This window comes from Macaca nemestrina, chromosome 5 (assembly GCF_043159975.1).
Source record: "Macaca nemestrina isolate mMacNem1 chromosome 5, mMacNem.hap1, whole genome shotgun sequence".
Classification (NCBI taxonomy): domain Eukaryota; kingdom Metazoa; phylum Chordata; class Mammalia; order Primates; family Cercopithecidae; genus Macaca; species Macaca nemestrina.
The window spans coordinates 167,130,858-167,144,580 of record NC_092129.1 but is presented as its reverse complement, the minus strand read 5'-3'; the positions used below and the strand labels follow the sequence as shown (position 1 = coordinate 167,144,580).

The 13,723-nt window shown below is 41.1% G+C and overlaps 1 long non-coding RNA gene across 1 annotated transcript in view; it reads right to left on the bottom strand.

Moving 5' to 3' along the window:
* Positions 1-2,478: 2,478 nt before the first annotated feature.
* Positions 2,479-13,723, bottom strand: part of LOC105482486 (uncharacterized) — a 148,497-nt gene continuing 137,252 nt past the window's right edge. Inside the window, exon 5 of the long non-coding RNA XR_987653.2 lies at positions 2,479-2,668. This is a non-coding gene — a long non-coding RNA (uncharacterized lncRNA). The remainder of the gene's footprint in view (positions 2,669-13,723) is intronic.

Genomic DNA, 13,723 nt, shown 5'->3' with positions numbered 1-13,723 from the left:
CAAAGAAAAGTTGGTTAGAATTGAAGAGGTCAGTTGCAGGGGCTTACGTACTCTAAAATAAGGGAAAGGGCTTGGACTTCAGGGAGTCCATTGTTTGAGATGATCAAACCAGAATGGAGTTTCTGGAGCGAGGTGCCATATAATCTATCTTTAAAATGTGCCAGTTTTCCAAACAACAGGAGATTCACAGCAACCCATCGGAAAGGGGTGCCTAGGCCAGCATAAGGAACTCCCTTCTGTGTTATTGCTATAAGGAAATTAACTTTGCAATGATTCTTGAAAAAGGTAATTAGATGTGTATACTAAATTTTTGTAATTTTGTTCATTTTTATCAGGCTTCAATTGTTCAGGAAGTATGGAAACATACAGGTGAATGGAAAATAGGAGTCATTTTGTGAAAGTCTTTATGCATACCCATCTTGGTGTTGACTCTGTATTCAAGGACAATGGTAGCCCTTCTCTCCCTGATAAAAGGAAGACTCCTTCCTCAAAGGGCAACCCATACCTTACTTTTAAGCAGATAAAACCTAAAGCAGGGTAGATAACTTTTTCTGTATCTGTTGAGTCTTAATTGCCTGTAGCCCAAAATAATCCTTGTGTCAATGTGGCATAATTTGGGGGTGGGCCAACCCCAAGCAAGTTTAGATAGGTTATAGAAACAATGTACCTTAAACAAATAGCCAACAGTTTTACTAACATCACACAAGTTTGACGATTATTATAAATATACTCTGCAAATGTATTGCCAATATCAGACTTGGCTACAAGGTTGCTTTCCTCAAGCAGTGATGATATGTGAATTATATCTCAGAAAAGCTGTTATTTAAAAAGATAAATGAGTTCATTGTCACTTTGAAGTAAAGGTGCTACTTATAAAACAAACCAACAAACCACAACTCAGTCTTATACCATATTATGTAGCACTAACTGTTCTTAACAATACATACATCCAGAACTTTTTCACATACACACATACACACACACACACACACACACAGATATCATTTTCACAAAATTGTGATCAAACTGCATTCCGAGCCTTTTTTTCTTCAGATGAGAGCATAGCCTTTTCCCCAGGGATACCAAATACTGTTCTAAAGCACAGTTTCTCCAGAAGGTGGGAAGTGTACCACCGGGGATACTCAGGACGATTTTAACTAACACTTAAACAAGTTTAATTTTGATAGTTATCTACTTATGTTAATGTGCATTGAAAAAATATAGTTAGCACCTCAAATTCATGGTGGCATAGATATATCATCACTCAGAACAAGGATAATGTGGGATTCTATAGTTTAAAAACCAAGTCCATTTAAAGAAAAATATTAAGCCCATGATAGTAGAGCTGGACACAGGCAGGGCAAAAACCCTGAAGTGGTACTGAAATAACTGGAGTTTGAAAAAAACTGTTACAAAATGCGTTCTCAAGTCATGGCAAAGGATTTTGTTTCATGGCTACACCATCGCTCCATCTCTACTGACAGGCTACTGGGTTGTTCCCGGTTCAGAATTGTCCCTCTGGTGAGTCTCTCCATAGCCCAGGTAGAGCCCTCCTGGTCATGGCTGGCCAGGGGTGGTCACTGAGGATGAGGAAGTAGCCAGCTAAAGCCTTTCTAGTGAACCTCTAAGGGATCACTTATATAAGTTCAGAATGTACATTACCTGATGGAAGTACGCGAGGATATTTAAAAGCCACCTATTCTCACAGTGATGCAAGAGACAAGAGACCAGGAGCCACAGTGGGTTAAACCACTTCCTTTCCCCTCTGTTCTCCTCACCCCTATGCTCTGCTCTCTCAAAGATTCATAACACACGGGTCCTGGAACAGAGACCAGGAGAACTTGGGCCTCTTCCCACAGGACACCTCTTGCCCTCCTGGCAACCACTTCCTTGCATCTCCTGCCCATACTCCTCCAAACACACAGGCTCAGAACAGCGAACCCACTAGGAAAAACCAGCTCTGAGAAGGACAAAATGCCTGATCTCTGTTTGAAAGGCAACATCATGTATTTAGAAATAACCTGTTTTCAGGAAATTCAGAACAATCTTCTTAAAGTTATGCTGGAGCTAGCCAATTTCTCTTTTAGGGTCACTTGTTTGTATTAATAGAAATCCATCTGCATAAAGTGACAGTCTACGTTCCTGTTCCCCCGTCTGTCACCAGATGGAGACTTGGTCAATGTGGGATGCTGTCTTTCACGCAGATGCCAGCATATATAAAAAGACAAGTTATTGGTGGAAATTATAAGAGATGGAGATTAAGACCATTCTAAAACAGACTTGGATCTCTGCTTTTGACACAGGAAATGTTGTTTACGCCATTTCAGTGGGATTGCCTAAAATACACCAGTTCCACGCGAAAGATAATTACTTACACTACTTACTAACAGATAATGCATTCTTCTGAGTACGTTTAAAAAAAAATAAAAAGGAAATTCTTTCAGTTAACACTGATTTATCCTTTTCACTCACCTTTCCTTGACTATGGAGCCTTTTTAAAAGTGAGCAGGAGAGGGCAGGTCCTTCTAGGCGCATGTTGCCTGGAATGCAGCTCTTCCCTTTTTTCTCTCCACTCCCAACCCGGGGCTCTCGGCACTGCTAAGTCAAACAACTACTGACACCCACGGACAGCTGCATACAAATGGGGCTTGAAGCTCGGGTTAGAGCCCTGGAAGAGAAAGCAAAGGAGATGGTGTACAGATTTCTTCAACATGACCTAGAAGAGCACTTGGAAAACAGCATTGGCCCCACAGGCTGAGGATCTAACAGTGGCTGATGTTGGGAAGAGTGTGGAATGTCCTTCCTATCGCACTTTTATATCATAGCCAGAAGTCACCCTGATGTGTGTTTCCTGCATGATCCTGCCCTACAACCAGACCAATCCTGGGCACCTGAGCACAGGCTAATGTGCAGCCCCTCTGTTTACCCAGTCATTGCCTGGCAGCTGCAGGAGTTTCCTAGGTCATTTTCCAAACTCTTCCACTCTACAGAATTATAGCTTTCTTGTCTAGAGCCCTTGTTACCCCTCTGGAATCTTGACAGCTCCTCATTTCCTCCAGCCCAAGCCACGGTTGGCACACAGAGTTGGTTAGGATTACCTTTGTCCATAGAAACCTGATTACACCAGCTTAGCCAAGCAGAAGGCCATTTTTCTCATATAACAGGAGCTCCAGAGAGAGCATCTGCTTACGACTTCGGAAGATGCCTTAGGAGTTCAACAAGGACCTAGGCTTTTCTTGGTTTCTTGTTCTGCCATCTCATGGTGTGATCTTCATCTTTATGGTTACAAGATGACTTTGCCACTCCCAGGCCTCAAATCTATTTCCAGGCAGGTTAAAATACAAAGGGCAAAGGGCACAAGCTAGCTAATGCTGTCCCTTTTTATTTCATCAAGAAATAATAATTTTCAGAAAGTGTCACCCAAAAAAAAACCTTTGCTTTCACCCTGGTGGCCAATACTAAGCAACACGGCCACCTCTAAAATCAAGAGAGTCTAAAGAAGTGTTTTTACCTGGGCACTTTGTAGCCCCAAACAAAATGTGGATTCTGTTATAAGGAAGAAGGGAACATAGATAATGGGTAATGCTGCAACTAGCTGAGGAACACATCAGACTCCTTGAAACGACAATGCTCCCGTATGCCTGACTTCCTGTGTCACTTCCACTTGGCAGCTCCTAGCCGCACTTCTGTTTAGGACTTTCTTGATATTTTGGGTAACTGGAATACTTCATCCATCTTAATGCTAGTGTTGACCTATTGGCTGTAACCCTCAACAGTCAACCCCATAGCTAGTGAAGTTCTGTGACATTTACTTTTTTTTCCCCAAACAGCTCATTTCAGTCTCATAAAAGCTCATATCTTATGGCCAGGACTGTATGAGTTATGACAATATGGGATCTCAGACAGGGTGGAAAGCAATGAGGATTGGAAGAATTCAGGAAAGAGTTTAATTCATCAAGGCAAGGTAGATACACTGGGAATTAGAATGAGTGACAAGCAAAAGTCCCTATCTCTCCTTAGCCCTCCACTCTAACCCCAGAGGCAATTTGTTTGTTTGTTTCTGGTATATCTTGCCAGAAACTTTCTAACCCTATACAAAATATATGGTAAAATTTTTATAAGTGTGACACAAATGAGAGTATACTAAACATCTGTTCAGTAACTTGATATTTTTCAGTACATAGAGATCTACCTGATTCTGCTTTATGTTACACTATAGAAATGTATCAAAACTTCTTGAACTATTCCCCTACTGAGGGGCATTTAACTTGTTTTCAGCTGTTTATCATTACATATAATGCTGCAGGGAACTGCTTTCTAGAATAGACTTTAATAATTATGTGAGTGTACATGTTGGACAATTTTCTACAAATGCAATAGAAATTCATATTTGTTGAAAAGAATGAAATTGGAATTATTCCAGAAAATCTTGGTTGTATAGGCAAAATAAGTAAAACTATCTTATGTGGACTTTTCTGGGACTTTTAATAAAAAATTATAAAATTTCTTAGTATTACACTTCTGCAAGCTGCAGTGTGTAACTGGTATGGACATGTGAATAATTCAAAAGAGAAAATAATTTTGCTTTAAAATAGCAGAATTCTAGACAGTGTTGTAGATTTTCTTTCTATGTTTTACTATACTGGAGGATGCCATCCTATTAGGATATTTGGCAGAAAATATTATTTTAATATCAAAAGAAACATATATATATATAATGGTATATAACTTGAAATTTACATACATTTTTGGATAAATAGGAGCTTTTGAAGAAATTTTATTCTTGGTATCAACTCGTCAATGACCCTGATCTCTTACGCATTTATCTCTGCAATTTGTGGTATGTCTGTGTCAAGTTTTCACTGGATGAACACAGACATTTTTCCTTCCACTCCACATTTGTAAGAATGTATGTCTGTGTGTGTGCACAGGCAGATTCAAAAGAACACCACAAAGGCAATTATATGGAAGCGCCAAACGGCAGGCTTGTGGAATCGGTAATGTTAACTCTCGTTAGAGTAATGTATTGCTCTGGGTTGAAGTTAATGAATGTTAAAGTCTAGGGTAATACAATTAGATGTAAGCTTCTAAAGTTGTGGTTTGCTTGCCTCTGACCGATCTTAGGTCAACACAGAGACTAGACTGTAAGATTTTGAAAAAATATATATATTTTTTAAAGAATTTAAAAGAAATGATGAACAAAACTTTCTGCCCATATCAAAAGGACTTTCATGATGTCTCCAAGCATCTGTTGAAACCAGAAATATAGCATTTCATAGGATATTTCCTAAAGCTTTAAATTTTTCTGTCATGCTCAAGGCCTGAGGAATTATAGCGATTTCTTTTACCTGTCCTGGTGTTATGTAAAAAGTAAGCCCTTTACCTTGTTTGTCTTTGTTCCATGTCTCTTTTTATAAAGATGAATGATGACCTTGTGACTTTTGAACATCAGTGATGGGTTATTTCAGGACTTTTTCCCCCAATAGAGCTGCCTTCTTTTTTTTCTTTAACCTTTTATCTATTTTGGAGTTAAGCATTGGCAGTATCACCCTGGCCCTCTTACTTTGGGAATGACTAAGAAAAAAAAAAATCAACTTCTTAAAAGGATTATCTTTTTCATTCTTGTTTTTCTTTTATACTTAAACCTCTTCATACTTCCCCCAGCTTTTTGTTTCTATTTGCATCGAAAATCTGTTTGACTTGGTGGCCAGTTGACGTGCATTCCATTTCTGTTTCCAGAGTCACAGGCATCGTCAACATTGTTTTCACAAATGGGGACATTGAGGCACCGAAAGCAATAAGGGGTTTTGCAGTGTACTCAACGTGTTTTTGATAGAAATGAAATCAGATGCATAGCTTTTATTTCCAACTATGCTCTTCCCCTTGTTTCATAACTGGCTCCTTCTGAAGTCTCTGGTCCTTGAAGTGATGGGTAACCAGCTGGTGAGGCAGGAGTGGCTGTTGTATTCAGCCATCAACACACAGGAAGAGCTAGCTGAACGTAGAGGTGACCTTCACAACAGCTCCCTATTCTTGGAGAAGGAGATGACCAGCCTCTTCAGTGATGCTAGCCAACCATCCAGCCTCGCTCAACCAGACTCTGTTCTTCTGTTCTTTCATTACATCTAGACCTTGTAGTACTGAATTAAAGGAAGCCTGAGCCTCAAATGGAGAGTTGGGAAGACCTGGATTTTAGTCCAGTTCAAGTAGCATAAGATTTGGGGCACCCTCTTAACCTCTCAGTTTTCTATAAGAGCTTGATCTTTTATTTTTAAGTTCTCTTCCGGCCCTGTCGAGAGAATACAATGTCTGCCTGTATTCTCTGATTCTTATGAGCATGAGGAAAGGTCAAAGAATTATGAAAAAATAATTCTAAGAAATATCAATGTTCTTTTTGTCTTCTAATTTTTGTATCATTTGCTAATTATAGTAAAGACAATTGTTTTATCACGCTATTTTTTTTTTAATGTAAGCAATTCATACTACACTTAATGATGGGTAGTGTTCTAATTGGATTAGAAGGAAAAAAGCTATCCTTCATTTGGTTCTTTAAAAATACATAGCAACGCCAGGCGTGGTGGCTCAAGCCTGTAATCCCAGCACTTTGGGAGGCCGAAGCGGGCGGATCACGAGGTCAGGAGATCAAGACCATCCTGGCTAACAGGGTGAAACCCCGTCTCTACTAAAAATACAAAAAAATTAGCCGGGCATGGTGGCAGGCGCCTGTAGTCCCAGCTACTCGGGAGGCTGAGGCAGGAGAATGGCGTGAACCCAGGAGGCGAAGCTTGCAGTGAGCCGAGATCGTGCCACTGCACACCAGCCTGGGGGACAGAGCAAGACTCTGTCTCAAAAAAAAAAAAAAAACCCAAAAAAAAACACAAAAAAACAAAAAACTTAGCAATAAGTACGTTTAAGTTACAGTGATAAACCCCATTGGTAACACAAAGATGAGTGACACACAACCTCTATCCTCAGATAACATAGAGTATACATGGCCAACTCTAACAGGAAGTGTGAAACAAGTACAATGAGTTAATCTGAAAACTCAGAGAGAGAGAAATTGCTTTCAGTAGGAAGATCTGGGAAGGCTTTACAGAGAACTTCAGCTCCTGCTACATAGCTGGTATCCAGTAAGTGTTCGTTGCAGATTAAATGGCGCTGCATGTGAACTAGGTCATCCAGGACTAGTAGGAATTAGTCCTCCTGAGTTGATACAGTCGGAGATGAAGGCAGAGAGAATTGTGTGTACAAAGGTGAGGCATTTTGGATACATACAGAAAAGAGTCAACGGCTAGCCAAATCTGATAGCCCCAGGAGACCTCTCTCATTCAGCTGTGGCCATTTGACCTCTACTTCCAGCTTCATGACAGTCACTTGGACCCTGTATGTAGTGTGTGTGTGTTTGTGTGTGTGTGTGTGCGCGCGCGCGCGCGCGCGCGCGTGCGTGTGTGTGTGTGTCTCAGATCTGACATTCAGGTCAAGCCTTGATTGTTAACCAGGACTTTTCTTGTTTCTGAGCCTCAATGCAGTTCTACTCTCTAGATTTCTGTGCCATTTTCTGGACCTGAGCCCGCATTTAGTAACCAGCCTGCACTCTAATCTCTCTCAGATGTAAAAGGCCTGCCTCATTCTTGGTCTTTCATCACTTTAAAGACATCAATTCACTGTCTTCTAGCTGCTGAGGCTTCTGCTGACATAGTCACAGCAGAATCATTGTTCCCCTGTATGTAATGTGTCCTTTTTTTCTTGCAGCTTTCAAGATGTTTTTGTTTTTAATCTTTGGTTTTCAGCAGTTTGATTATGGTGTGTCTGGTGTGGTTTTCTTTGTGTTTATTGTTTATACTCTTTGGGGTTCATGGAGCTGCTTTAGTCTACAAATTTATGTCCTCCAATAGTGGAAGTTTTTGACGCCAATCTGTTTCATTTTCTTTCTGAAATTCCAATGACATGTATGTTAGGTCTTTTGATATTGTTCCATGGGTCGTTAAGGTTCTATTTTTACTTTATTTTTTTCCTTTTTTTTTTTTTGGAGACAGAGTCTCGCTCTGTTGCCTAGGCTGGAGTGCAGTGGCATGATCCTGGCTCACTGCAACCTCCACCTTCCAGCTCAAGCGATTCTCCTGACTCAGCCTCCTAAATAGCTGGGATTACAGGCATGCACCACCACGCCCAGCTAATTTTTGTGTTTTTAGTAGAGACGGGGTTTCACCATGTTGGCCAGGCTGGTCTCGAACTCCTGATGTCAGGTGATCTGCCCAACTCAGCTTCCCAAAGTGTTGGGATTACAGGCATAAGCCACTGTGCCCAGCCTCTCTGTTCTTTAGATTGGATAGTTTTTTATTGATCTATCTTCAAGTTCATAGACTTTTTTTTTCTGTCACTTCTACTCTGTTGTCAAACTTATCCAATGATTTTTAAAGTTTCAGATGTTGCATTTTTCAGTTCTGCAATTTTCAATTGGTTTATTTTATAGTTTCTATTTCTCTACAGAGGATATCTGTTTTTTTTTTTGTTTTGTTTTGTTTTTTAAGTGTTTTCACCTTAGCCTCATGGATCATAGTTATAACAGCTGTTTTCAAACCTCTCCTTCAGAATTTCAACCCCTGGGACATCTTAGTGTGTCATATGTTGCTTCTTTTCCTTTGAGAATTGGTCACATTTTTTCAGTTCTATGTATGTTTCTGCAATTTTGGATTGTACCTTGGACATTTGTGTATGTGTTGTGCTATTTTATTAAACAAATGGAAAATATTGACTTTTTATTTGTTTGATATCGCAACCTGGTCAGATTCAGACTGAAAGTTCTGTTTTGCTTCCTGTGGGTGGTGGTTCTAATCTCAGGTTAGCTTTTAAAGCCTTTGGAATGCTGCTCTGAGTGTATCCCATGCACATGCCACTTAGAAATTAATCTGTGATGTGGGCTGCATTTTAATATCAGTGCCGTTCTCACAGCCTTTGCTCTGCTGGTTTGTGTCTGATCCAGGCATGCACTTGTGTGGGTTCATAAACAGGATTATGGGATCCCCTTCACTAACTCTCTCCTCTCCACACTTCTGGCCCCTTTTCCTAGATCTTCCATCCAGAAAGTTGGGGCTATCATATAAGTTTTAGCAATCAGCCCAGCTGAGCCTTCCCAGCTCTGTGTTTGAGGCTGCCCTCAGGGAAAAGACGTGAGAAAAGGATGAAAATGCACTCGAGAAATTCATTCTTTTGCAAGTCACCTCTCCAAGTTTCAACCTCCCTCCCCAATCTGCCTGCTTTGGCTTAATTTCAGAGTCCCTGAGGAGCTGGTATCTGTATTTTGCCCAGAGTTTTTAGTTATCATCAGTGGGAGAGGTCGACTGTGGCAGACTTGCCCTGTTACGCCAGGAACAAAGTCTAAGTTCACGTGGAAAGTACCTTTTCAAGGAGCTTGGAAAGGAAAAGGAAGAAGAGAGCAGGATGGGGCGTGGCTAAGGAGGCAAGGTGAGACAAAGATGTCTTAGGAAGAGCTAGTGGTCTTGCTTGAAGGCCAGGAGCAGAGACCCAGAGGAGAGGTTAAATAATAACCATCTCCCTCAGTCACAGAGGACATGATATGGGAGAGGACTCTGAAAATTAGGTCAAATCAGGCAAATTGTGGAGGGAAGTTGAAACACGTAGAAGTGACCTGCAAGGGAATGAATTTCCCAGTTGTCTTTTTTTCTTTCTTTCTTTCTTTTTCTTTCTTCATGGCTTTGCCCTGCAGGTGGCTTTAAGCACAGAGCTGGGAAAGTGAGTCCAAGATGCAGGCTGCTACAACTCAGGTAATAACCATCTTTCTGACCTGAAGAACCAGGTAAAGGGGCCCTTGGGGGCCAGAGAGTGTGGAATGGAGAAAGCTATGGAAGGAGATCCCATAATTTCGTTTGTGAATTCACACAAGTGCATGCATGGATCACATTGCAGACTCAAGAAGGAAGAGATGCGATTCAGGACATAAATGGTGAGTGTGACTTAGAGAAGAGGAGGGATACTTTCTTCTCTGAGATGGAGGGAGGGAGGCGAAAATGAGGTTAATCCCCAGAGCTTTGGGGGTGAACAGAAAGGAAGTTGAGTTGGCTGATATCTAACATCCTACTAAGATCACCCGCCAAGAGTAAGAGGGGGCTGGGTTGAGGTCCAGGACTTTCCGAAGACATCTTTAGCTAATCAAATCCTTGTGAAGTTTAAATGGGCTTCAATCCAGTTGCAGTGCTAGTATCATTTCATCTGTGACTGGGGCAAGTCATCCTATGTACCTTTTAAACCAGCACCGTTCCCCCAGGAGCTAAATGTCAGTGTAGAACTCATCAGAAGAGAACTAGGTCTAAACTTGGATAACATGTGCATTGCATAGTCCCTCCATTTCCAGAGTTGAAAATGGCTTTGGAAAAAAAAAATCATACAATTATAATATGTGGACCACAGAAGAAAGAAGAAAAGTTAGCAATGTTCTGGGAATGGTGCCCAGCTCTTTTATGACTCTGAGTAGTAAAGTTACAGCTTGCCACATGCAAACTTGTTGGCAGAATGCAAACTGAAGCAACGCTCAGTCAAGGCCTCTCACTCATCTATTTCATTTGTTGCCAGCATCACCATTATTAATGAAGAGCGACTGAGCCTCTTGGCAGGTTTGAGTTAGTTCTGATGTAATTGTCCATTATCTCTCTTGTAATCACTTCCATGCAGTTCAAATTCCTCCCCTCTATTTCCTGAAATCGGACTCCCAGCACTCCAGTTCTGGGTGCACCAAAACGCCAAGTCACTTCAGATCGGATTTCTTCTGACTCTCTGAGTACTCCACTTTGTGCCTCTACCACTTGCTGAGAAAAATCACGTAGAGAGTCAACGGTGATTCCATTTCTATTAATCAAGGTGCAATCTCAACATTTTCCTCCAGGCAAAGGTACAAATGACACATTTTTTCCACACATGGTTTGCGTGTGTGTGTGTGTGTGTGTGTGTGTAAGAGCTCTAAGACTGTTTTTATTAAAACAAAGCAAGAGCTACTTCCTGTGAGAATCAATGTTTTGTTGTTCAAGGATGGGGTTTTGTGTTTCTATGTTAAAATCCCTTGGCCTGGAGTCAGGATTGGTGGTGGTGGTAACTGACTAAAGATTCACCCCAGAGTGTCAGCTGAAGTGATCTCAACTGATGATGAGGATAAGGAAAAGAGAAGAATTCACTAGAGGATGGAAAATGACTTAGAGATCAACTACCAGCCACAAACTGCTGAGTTGATTAGTTTAAAATTAATGTACTGAGCGATTATCTCCTCTTGACTTTAGTGAGGATTTAATAGACGTTCTAGTCACCCAGGTAATCTTGATTTTTTTTAAAGTGAATTCCAATGTCGTATGATAATAGGACACTATTCTCATTCATGAGTTTTTGTTTCATAAGTAAGAATCTCATGCATGGATTTATGAGCTCAAGAAGGAAGCTAAGCTGTAGACTGCTAGATATTTAAGGCTGAAGAAAGTAGGTTGAAATCCTCTTGTCCAACCCTTTTATTTTATAACCACAAATGGAAACATAGGAGATGTTAAGCAACTTGCTGAAAGTCACACAGCTGGTTACTGACACAGCCATAACTCAGATGTACGTGTGTTTGCTCCCTGTGTATGTGCTTTCCATCCAACGTACCTTCAACATTTACACTTGTCTTGCTGCCTTTGCTTTTTCTCTTTCATTTGAAGAGTTGGAGGCAGTGGGGCGTGGGAAGAAGGAGAATATTCACAGAGAGAAAGTCCCCTGAAAAGCAGTCGGTTTCTCTGAAGGAAATGGCTCAAAGATGTTGATGCTAACTTATTGTAAGATTTCCATTCACTGAAGAGGAAGTCAGTGATCCTCACTGCTAAGAGGGATCCAGGGATCTAGAGACTCCTAAGACCCTCCAATATTTAGCGATGATGACACACCAGTGATTTCCTTGAGCTCACAGCACAAACTGTTATTAATGTTTCCTGCCCGTGCACCCCCTCCCACAATGCACCAACACACACAGTTTATCATCATCTGATGATGGACATGCTGCAGATTGAAAGTTCAGATTCTGTAGCTGTCCTTAGACTTGGTTAGCATGACAATCTCCCCTTGAAAACAATCTCCAAATGAATGAAAAATGCTGGTGACTTCAGGCAAGTTAGAAAATGAGTTCATTTAGGTTTTCAATGACCATCCTCCCTTCCACAAATACATTCATTCTCATCCACATGGGCTAGTCTCATGAAGACAGAAGGAGGTCAAAAATAGTCTCTCAGGGGTTATTTAGGACGTAACATCACACAGTGTTGTTAGAATGGTTAGAATCAGACATTTTCCAAGTCAGGGTTAGGGAAGACAGAGAGTCCAGGTGATACTAGAAATTCAGTCTCAGGGCCTGGCATGATGGAAGTTAAACTGGCCTGACCCAAATCACTCATAACCACCAAACAGCTGGCATGAGTTAAAAAAAAGAAAAAAAATTCTGATTCAGGCTTCCAGGAATACTTTTTTGGGAAATCTCTGAGCACTAGTTCTCATTTCCCAAATTCCTTTCTTCCTTCTTCTATTGCAGGAACCAGACATAGGCCATCTGGGCAAGAGATTCCAAGAAAAAAGGTAACTCAGCCCTGCTAAACAAAGACCCAAGACTCATTCATACAGAGGCAACAGCTTAGAACATGCTTCTTGTATTTGCTGGGAATGTCCTTCTTCCCATCCATGGATATACCAGTGGCTGCTCTTAAACTTCATTTTTAAACCAAATTAGACAATCAATTTGTAGAAGGAAAAGGAAGGGTTTAAAAAGGAGCCCCAAGGCCCAATTCCAGTGGGAACAAAACCACAGCTATCTGTAGAGACTGAAGAAGGTGCTTTTAATCTCCTATGTCTAAGGATTCCCTCCTTGAAAATTGTCTCTATCATCATCCCAGTTTAAAATTCTGTATTTATTACCCTGTCAGGTCTGTACATTGCAATCATTGCAGCTCCTTTTACTTGGACCTGGACACAGCTTACGTCTGGCACCTCATACTCAACATGTGGTCCATGCACCATGATCAACAGAAGTTTATAAGAAATGTGAATCTCGGCCGGGCGCGGTAGCTCAAGCCTGTAATCCCAGCACTCTGGGAGGCCGAGACGGGTGGATCACGAGGTCAGGAGATCGAGACCGCTCTGGCTAACACGGTGAAACCCCGTCTCTACTAAAAAATACAAAAAATTAGCCTGGCGAGATGGCAGGCGCCTGTAGTCCCAGCTACTCGGGAGGCTGAGGCAGGAGAATGGCGTAAACCTGGGAGGCAGAGCTTGCAGTGAGCTGAGATCCGGCCACCGCACTCCAGCCTGGGCGACAGAGTGAGACTCTGTCTCAAAAAAAAAAAAAAAAAAAGAAATGTGAATCTCAGGCCCTGCCTCACATCTACTGAATTAGGATCTACATTTTAACAAGATCCCCCAGGTGACTGGTGTAGGAATTCAAGTTGTAGAAGTGCCACTTTACTGGACTCTCAGAAAACCAGCTATGAACCTGAAAATGTTCATCAATCTTATTGTGTTTTGGGGTCTACGTAAGTTAAAAAAACACTAAAAATATCTGCTTGTTGTTTCTGATATGCACACATATAACAAACTAACAAACTGTGTGTATATGTATAAATGTGTGTGTATATATAAAATATATACATATAATTCCATTTTTGTATGGAGATCCATCCTCTCAGTAAGGAGCTAAATATGA